Raw genomic sequence first — 10,383 nt, forward strand, 5'->3', positions numbered from 1 at the left:
AAACGTTTTTAAAATATTTTTTTAATATATTTAATTATTAAATAAAAATTAAAAAAATATATAACTTTATTAATAATCACTTTCTTAATTATTAAGTAATAAAATTAAAATTAAAAAAATAAAATACTAATAAGTTTGAGCAGTAACTTTGAGGCCGGGGCTAAGTAGCATTTCTGTGCATATGACAACATCCTCGTTGGTCGTTGCCCAAGTTTTCACTTTTTCCCTATAGATTTCTTCTCGGTTTCATCATTATTCTTTTTTGGTCCTACCCTTTGAGAGCAAGAAAGGAAGGAAACTTCTACCGAAAGGCAAATGTTTTTTTTTTTTTTTTTACTTTTTTTTTTCAATCATTTTTTTAAACACTTTAAATATTTTTGAAAAATATAAAAAAATCATAAATTCATTTAAAAACATTTTTTAATCACTAAGTAAAAAAAAAAAAAAAAATACAATTTCGGTAAAAGTTTTCGATAAAACATTTCTATGAGAATAGTATTTTCCTTTCCATAAAGACTGTCAGTAGCGTTTATCGGTGGATTAAGCATTATCCGTCCCACTAACGCGTTAAGTTTTAGAGAAAAATTATTTTGCCGCCCCAGTGGTACCACTCAAGTGTACCTCTTCATAATTTTTTTTTTTCATTTTTTTTCTAACTTAATAATTAAAGAAGTGATTTTAAGTTTATTAACATATTTTTTAATTTTTTTTAAATATTTAAATATATTAAAAAAATATGAATAAAAAAAAAAGGAAGTTGCAAAAGCAACTGACGATAAGACTGAGTGGTGCTACTCAGCTGTATATATATATACACACATACACACACATATATAAAGAAAATGCTACTTTGACACCTCTTTTATTTTAATTTTTTATTATTTTTATTTAATGATTAAAGAAGTAACTATTAATGTATTAAAATATTTTTATATTTTTTAAAAATATTTTAAAATGATAAAAAACTATGAATAAAAAAATTTTAAAAAAATATCAATTTAATCTAACAATCACTTAAAATATTAAAATAGTATTATTCAGGCGATAGAATAGCACTGCCATATATATAAAGGGTATGAAACATGACATTAAACAACGTTTGGGTAAAAAAGGTGTTATAATAGTTGGATTCAGTTGATGAATAATTTTATATTATTTGTGGATAAGATATTAAGTATGTTTATAAGAAATAAATAATAATTTATTGTAGAATTGATTTTATAAAATCAGTTAGACTCGTAAATTTTTTTATGATATCAAAATCTATCATAGGACAAATGAAGATCTACACTACATATCATATCCTGTGATAAGAATTAAGAAAAATATTAATCTATACATGAGAGAGAATGATGATGAATAATCTCTTAGATATATTTATAAAAAATAATATTATAAAATTAATTTTATGAGATGTGTTACCTTCGTTAATTTCTTCAGATTCGTGAATGTTCCTTCCTTTAGAATGCAATCACATGCTGCCACTTGTCACTTAGAGTGAGGTGGGCTACTCAGCCCATTCCTACGTCAGCTCCGGTTTACTTCGGCTAGAAGTAGTTTGTTAGCAGTACTCATCTTGTGGCGCCAGAGACTGCTCCCTCTTTGCTCTCATCCATATGGAAAATGCTGGGGCTCCCGCTGGAGCTCCAGTGTATTTTATTATGTGTTTTTTTTAATTCTTTTTTTATATAGATATTTTTAATAATTTTAAATATTTTTAAAATAAAAAATTTATAATATTATTAAATAATACTTGCTTAATCACGAAGTAAAATATAAAATATTTTTTTATAATTTTTTATTTTACTTCGTGATTAAGGAAGTATTTTTTAATAACTTTTTTTTTTACTTCTTGATTAAGAAAGTGTTTTTAATGATGTTCTAAATTTATTTTATTTTTTAAAAAATATTAAAAAATATTAAAAAAAATTATATAAAAAACAACTTAAAAAAAACACATACAATATATACTACAGCCCCAGCGGGAGCCCCAGCGGGGGCCCCAGCGGGGGCTGTAGCATGATCCCATCCATATATAGCTTTCTCACGAGACTTCTTCTTTTTTTTTTTTTTTTTCATACCAGCAATTCTACAATCAGTGCTTTCCTCTCAGGTCTGGCTCTCTCTCTCTCTCTCTCTCTCTCTACATTTCACCCCCTTCAATTTCTCTCAGCAACGCCTGTTCTTCCCCTCTCATAGCCAAGGATCTTTCATAAAAAGAGGAGAAGAAAGAAAATAGACATTTCTGTGAATATGATATCCTCTTCGCAGTTTCATCATTTTTCTTTTTGGTCCAACCCTTTGGGAGCAAGAAAGGAATCGACTTTCACCAATAATACTTACGCTTTCCGCAACTATATCTCATTACCCATGTTCACTTTCTAATTAGCTAGACGTTCAGTTGCAAATTAAAGTGAGACCTTACCCACGTTTACTTCTGACAAATGGGTCCGGCATGGTTACTCGCTTATGCTTGGACCCTTTATTCATGCCAAAAAAGTTATATTCTTAATGAGAAATAAAGAAAACAAAAAAACAATTACAGTGTACAGAAAGTGCGATTGATGCGTAACCATGCTCATTTTTAATTCTTTAAACTATTACCATGTCGAGACACCGTATCCCGTCCTGCACTATGCGAAGAGGGTTTCAACCTGCCATCTTGGGGTGGGATTGAAACCGCAACCTGCCCCACCCCTTACTCAACTCAATCAATCATTAGATTTATAATTTTTTTTAAATTTAAAATTTTTTTATATCTAAATTATAAATTAAAATTTATACAATAAAACAAATATTTATTAACTTAAATTTAACTTTAAATTTTTAACAAATTATATATATTTATATAATATATTTATATAAATATTAAAAATATAATTTTTTATTTTAAATATGAGAGGGGTGCAGCCGGCCCCGCTGCTAACCCCTAAATCAAGTCAAAGTAACACCCACAGTAGCCCCCACCAACGCGAAAGGAGGCTTAGAAAGTCCGAGTGCCCAATCGTTTTCCCAGATTTGGGACCCAAGCAATAATATATATAGGAAAATGCTAGAGCTCCCGCTGGGGGCTCCCGCTGGGAGCTCCCGTTGGAACTCTAGTGTATTTTTTTATGTATATTTTTTAATTTTTTTTTTTATATAGATGTTTTTAATGATTTTAAATATTTTTAAAAAATAAAAAAATTTATAATATTATTAAATAATACTTACTTAATCACGAAGTAAAATATAAAATATTTTTATATGATTTTTTATTTTACTTCGTGATTAAGGAAGTATTTTTTAATAATTTTTTTTTACTTCTTGATTAAGAAAGTGTTTTTAATAATGTTCTAAATTTATTTTATTTTTTAAAAAATATTAAAAAATATTAAAAAAAATTATATAAAAAATAACTTAAAAAAAAATACATACAAAAATACACTACAACCCCAGCGGGGGCTGTAGCACGATCCATATATATATATATATATATATATATATATATATATATATATAAAGGGTATGGAACGGGACATTAAACAAAGTTTGTCATCCATGAACTTGGTAAGCAAGTGTTATAAAGCTATTAGATTCGTCAATGTTACTTTCCTTTAGAGCACTCCCATTGGATTAGTTAAAATTAAATTACATTTTTGATAAATGTAAAATGAATTTAACATTTAGCTATTACATTCATATAAGTTTTTATATTGGAATAGCTATTTTTTCATTATATGATAATAAAATAATATAAGATAAATTTAACTTTGATTATTCACATCAAATCTCCAAATTGAATTATCCATTTATTCATTATATAGTAATGAGCAATTAATAATTTTGAAAATATTTTAATTTTTTTAATTATGAATTTATTTTATTTTATCATATTTTACTATTCATAATATTATATATTAATTAGTAATTGTATTCTAATTATATTTTTTCAATTGTCATTTAAAATGGAGAGAGAAATAATTGATATTAAAAGGAAAGAGAAAAAAATAATATAAAAAAGATTTGATGAATGAATAGTATGTTCCAAATTTAGAAATTAGTTTAGATATTACTGTAATTATATTCCAAATATTTAGAATATAACTAATTCAATATGAGTAATTTATTGACCTAATAGTTAAATTCTCATTAGATTTAACTTTTAACTAATCCAATGAGAATGTTCTTATAAGAATGCTATCACATGCTGCCACTTTTCACTTGGAGTGAACTGGGCTCCTCAGCCCATGCCTAGTCAGCTCGAGTACACTTCGGCTGGGGGCAGTTTAACAGTCATCCTTTGCTCCCTCTTTGCTCTCATCCATTTATAGTTTGCTCACGAGCCTTGGTTTTTTTTCACACCAGCAATTCTACACTCAGTGCTTTCCTCTCAGGTCAGGCTCGCTCTCTCTCTCTCTCTCTCCATTTCACCTCCTTCCATTTCTCTCAGCAACACTTGTTCTCCCCCTCTCGTAGATAAAGCATCACTGAAGCCTTTTGTCAGCCTGATGATTTTGAGTATATATATTGCTATGAAATCTAATCTGAATGTTTGGTGGTTTCAGATCATTGGCTTGAATTGTCCTTTTGGTTTTGGATTATGGTGTTTTTGAGATTTAGTTTCTTTCAAATGCAGTAATATGTATCTAATTGTCAACTGCATGTGCTCTAGTTTTCTTAGTTGACTCTGTTTTTAGTGAAGAATATGCAGGTTTGTGGAATAATATAACGTATTACATACATCAAGGCACGTTAGTTTACGAGTTTAGTTTAGTAAAATCTCTTTGTGGCTAAAACATACAACTCATTTAATATATCTTGCACAACAAATGAATTATGATACACATGCAATTCATTTTCCAATCAATTTTTTTTTTTTTTTTTTATTATTTTACTTGATCGTTTGTTAACATGTTCAAATCTAATTCATTCATCGGTTGTATGTAATATGTTAGTAAAAGAGATTTTACTAAAGCAAACTCGTAAACTGACGTGTGTTGATGTATGTAATATGTTATATTATTCTACAAACCTGTATATTCTAATTGTCAAGTTTCCTTGAATTTTTTTATTTTCTAAATTTGATGAAGCATTCTAAGTTCTAAAGTCTGTTATTTATTGTCCATATTGAAACTGCAGTTAAAGCTTGGGACTCAAACTTTGACATTATACTAGAGCCAAGGATCTTTCTATACAGCATGGATAATATAGTGTTGCGCTTTGGAAATCAGGTTTCGAGGGATAATTTTTCTGTGCTCTGGAAGCAGGAAGGTGTCTTTGGGAAATTTGATTTCAAGATGAGAAGATTGTATTTCTTTTTTTCCCATCTTTCCGTTGAGTACAAGTTTGAAATCTCCTATGAGAACATTGGGAAGATTGAGCTGTATCGTCCATGTGGTCAGGCAACAAAGTTTCTTCTTATTCAGGTTAGCTGGTGAAAAATTTAATTCAAAATAACATTTCATCAAGAGTAATACTAGATATAATCGTGAATCCCGCGCACTCTTCTTAAAAAAAGTGGAGTCCATCGTTTTAAAGTAGAGTTTTTCATGTGAGTAACAGATTTGTCTATTTTTTTCGAAGGACGTGCATGAAAATTGAACACCCTAAGACAATACAAATAATTTTTCTTTCATTAATTAGGTACTACGTAGTTCATATAAGCATACAAAGCTAATCATCTTGTCTCTCTTATATGCATAGGTTGCTATACTCTATCTTATCAACACTCTCCGAGTTATTGATATAATCTATTTAATGAAAAATAAGTATTTTTCAACCATATAACACCAATAAAAAGGCCCCTTTCCGGCCATCTAGAAAACTTTTGCGTTCCACATTTAAATATCAGTCAACATTTCAAAAACTCATCAGTATGTCTAATGACAATCATATGCAAATTGAAAAAAAACCAATATCAGTAGGTCTTTTGTTGGAAGAAGAAACTTAGCCCTTTTCAGTTTCTTGTTATGGGTTGATATCATGTGTATAGTCTTTAGATACTTGAATAAAATATTTGTTTCCACAATTCTATGATCTCATTCTAGTTACAAATTTCATGTCTACATATGTTCATACCTTGGAATTAATCATTTTTGTGTTGAAATTGTACTTTTACCTTTTTCACTAAATGAGTTCTTGTTTATATTGCTAGTTATTAGGAGCTCCAAGGGTTTTTGAGAAAGATGTATCAGATGGTCAATGTTTTGAGTGGGTTCGTGGAGTTGATTTCACTCCATCCAGCTGTATTGGCCAATCTTATGCTCTATGTTTGGAGCTTCCAAATAAGCTCCAGCTTCCAGAATTGCACATTGATTTTGTCCATTATAAAGAAAATGAAGACCGACTTGAATTGATGGAAGGTTCTCCTTTCTCATGCAGTTCAGGTCTTGTGCCCATTGTGAATCCACCCACAGGCTTTGACCTGCCATATAATATCTTATTTAAGATCAATTCCTTAATTCAGCATGGGTGTGTTCCTGGGCCAGCAATTGATGATGATTTTTATCGGTTGGTCGATCCTAAGAGAATCAAAGCTGAGCACATAGAATTTGCCCTGGACAAACTTTTTCATCTTAAAGATTGCTGCTATGAACCTGTGAAATGGCTCAAGGAGCAGTACGAAGGATATGCCACATGCATGCGACTTCCTAGAACTGCTGCTATTTCTTTGGATGATGGGCTCGTATATGTACACAGGGTTCAAATTACTCCATCTAAAGTCTACTTCTGTGGTCCAGAGGTGAATCTCTCCAATAGGGTCTTGCGCAATTATCCTGAAGATATTGATAATTTTCTGCGTGTTTCTTTTGTTGATGAGGACTTGGATAAACTTCGATCAATGGCTTTATCTTTACAAGCATCTTCTACAGATGAGGACAAGGGAACCAAAGTTTATGAGAGGATAATATCCACCTTAAGAAATGGCATAGTAATTGGTGATAAGAAATTTGAGTTTCTTGCCCTTTCATCTGATTATGCACTTGATAATTCTGTTTGGATGTTTGCTTCAAGACCTGGCTTGACTGCACTAGATATTAGAGAGTGGATGGGTGATTTTCAAGATATCAGGAATGTGGCAAAATATTGTTCCAATCTGCGTCAATCTTTTTGCTCTTCTAGAGAAACTGCCATTGTTGGCAGAGATGAAATTGAAGTTATTCCCGATATAGAAGTTACTAGGGGAGAAGTCACATATTGTTTCTCAGATGGCGTAGGGAAGGTATCTGAAGAATTGGCTTGCAAAGTGGCAACAAAGTTAGGCTGCAGTTTTATTCCATCAGCATTTCAGATTCAATATGGTGGGTACAAAGGTGTTGTGGCTGTTGATCCGACATCATTGGTGAAGTTGTCATTGAGAAAGAGCATGTTCAGATACAAATCACTTGACACAAAACTCGATGTTTTGGCATGGAGTAAGTTTGAGCCTTGTTTTCTGAATCGCCAGATAATCACTCTTCTGTCTTATCTTGGAGTGCAGGATCAAGCTTTTCAAAAAAGGCAATGGGAGGCTATAGATCTACTGAATGCCATGTTAACAGATCCGTTGAGAGCACAAGAGGCACTGGAGATGATGTTCTCAGGAGACATCACAAAAGTTTTGAAGGAAATGCTTTTATGTGATTACAAGCCAGATGCAGAACCATTTCTTTCAATGATGCTTCAAACATTCCATGCGTCTAAGTTGATGGACATGAGGTTTGGACCTTGGATTTTTAATCCAAATGGGAGATTTATGATGGGATGCCTAGATGAAACCAGAACATTGGAATATGGTCAAGTATTTCTACAAGTTTCTCGCTTTAGTAGACAGCTTTGTAACCAGTCATCCCATATGTTTACTACCAACACTTCAAACCCAAATAAGTACATCCTTGAAGGTGAGGTGGTTGTTGCTAGAAATGCTTCTCTACACCCAGGAGATGTGCGAGTCCTGAAAGCTGTTAATGTTCCAGCTCTACACCACATGGTGGATTGTGTTGTTTTTCCACAAAAAGGAAAGAGGTAAGTTTTTAAAATGCAATAGTTGGTAATTCTAAAGCATGGAATCCTATTAATATGTGCACTCACTTGCACCAGAGTTTATAAATCCTATAGCAACATAAAATTCATCACATCCTATTAATACTCATGACTGCCTATTTGTATTGTTATAATATTTGTATAGAGATCTAATGTAATCAATAGGTAAAACAGCTAGACCTATTATCCTTGAGTAGAATCTGCAATATATAAGGTAAAATACCATAAAGTTAAATTGTCTATTTAAATTGTAATGTAAAATATGCAATTTTTGGACATACTAGATTCAGACTAAAGTCTATTTTTACTCTGCTTTGTCATTTCTTCCTCTGCTCACTTGCCTTGGCCATACTACTACTAAAAAGTCATATTCAACATTATTTATGTATACACTCTTTACTAACATGATTTGAAAATAATTGTGTTCAGACCTCATCCAAATGAGTCTTCGGGAAGTAATTTGGACGGAGATATGTACTTTGTCTCTTGGGACCGTGATCTTATTCCTCCTCTTCAAATTCAACCAATGGAATATTTTGCAGCACCAAGCACACAAGTTGATCATGATGTTACAATAAAGGTATCTAATCTCACATTTCCATGTCCTTCTACACAAACTTTCTTCCATACCTAACATATAAAAGCCTCTAATTGTTGTCATGAAGGAAGAAGAGGAGTATTTCACTAACCATATGGTCAAAGACAACTTAGGAATCATCAGAATGTTCCACACCGTTTTTGCAGACAGGGAGCCCCATAGGGTAATGAGCCATGAATGTATGGAGCTTGCGAAGCTACACTCAATCGCCATTGACTTCTCCAAAACTGGTATTTCAGCTGAAATACCTCCTCATCTATACATCAACAAGTATCCCGATTTCATGAAAAGGCCGAACAAACGTACCTACAGATCGAGATCTGTTATCGGAAAGCTTTTCCGAGAAGTGGAAGCCATTGCACCCCGCACAAGTCCTGTGAAAGCCTTCACTTTGGAATCAGCAAAACTGCATTATGACCCTGACATGGAAGTAGATGGTTTTGAGGACTTCCTCAGTGATGCTTTCAGAAACAAAACTGAGTATGATTACAAGTTGGGGAATTTGATGGATTATTACGGGATCAAAACTGAAGCTGAAATTCTCAGTGGTATTGTTTTGAAAATGTCAAAACAATTTTTTGGGAGGAGGGATCTGGATGCAATTAAATATGCTGTAAAGTCGTTAAGAATGGAAGCCAGGAACTGGTTCAACGAGGGGAGTGATGCAAACAGTACTGACAATGCAAAAGCAAAAGCATCGGCATGGTATCATGTCACATATCATTATACTTACTGGGGCTGCTACAATGAGGGAATGAATAGAGCTCATTTCCTTAGTTTTGCATGGTGCGTCTATGACCAACTTATGCAAATCAAGAGGGATAAATTGAGCGAAAAAGGCTTTACATTTGCCATTGCCGGAGCATCAATTCAGAAGGCATAGAGATAGATCCATCGATGAAACCAAGTTTATTTTTCGCCAAAAGAGCCATCGCCATCGAAACGAGATCAGGCATGATAGTTATAGCCAATGTTAGGCTGAGTGACCAAAAAGACACTGGGACTATCACTAGGGTGAAGGAAGAAGTGAGAGGTAGCATCCATTTGTGAGACCGTGCCATGGAAGGAAAAAAACGTCCAATACCATGTAATGATCAAACTCTAGCAGAGGTCTGGAAGAAAACCTCTTTTTTATTGAAAGATCAATTCCGTGTGTTTTTGTGTAGTACAAAACTGAAGTGAAGTGAAGTATAATATTTATCGTTTGTACAAATAAAGTAATATAGACATTTTTTTTTACCTAAAATAATTCATGATAGATTTCATTTTTTTTTCAGCAACTTACATGAATGTGACAGTAATTTGATATATATGACTACTATATTCCCTTTGCTTTGTACTGTTATTGGTATTTGCTTTTAAATGCTCCAGGCAGATGTTTGAATATGTTTTAGTTTCTATTGTATTTGAATGGGTTTCCAGTTTTGTATCCTTTTTTTATGATTTTGTAACCGTTGTGAGAATATAACAATGGGTTTTTAACATTGGTCTATCTTCATTCAAATTCTTTTCCTAAACGTCTTTTTCTTAACCATTCAATAAAAAGGGACATATCTTTATTTTTCTCCTAGTCGTCTTTGATTAATTTCAAAACGATTACACATTGGATAAATCTTGTAGAGATTCCTTTCCTCTTCTCTTCTCTCTAAATATTAGCTCAATCTCCCGTTTCCCTCTACAACCAATTTCTTGCCATCGAGGGAAACTTGCACTCAAAAGAAAACTGGGTGATCCCAATGGGGAAGCTTCCGAAGCTCAAAGTCAGATCTCCTAGTTGTCTT

General features: G+C 32.3%; 1 pseudogene; it reads left to right on the forward strand.

The window, feature by feature from the left end:
• The first annotated feature begins 2,104 nt into the window (after positions 1-2,104).
• LOC118344777 lies at positions 2,105-9,887 on the forward strand (annotated as a pseudogene).
• Positions 9,888-10,383: the final 496 nt, after the last annotated feature.

This window comes from Juglans regia, chromosome 16 (genome assembly GCF_001411555.2).
Source record: "Juglans regia cultivar Chandler chromosome 16, Walnut 2.0, whole genome shotgun sequence".
NCBI lineage: Eukaryota > Viridiplantae > Streptophyta > Magnoliopsida > Fagales > Juglandaceae > Juglans > Juglans regia.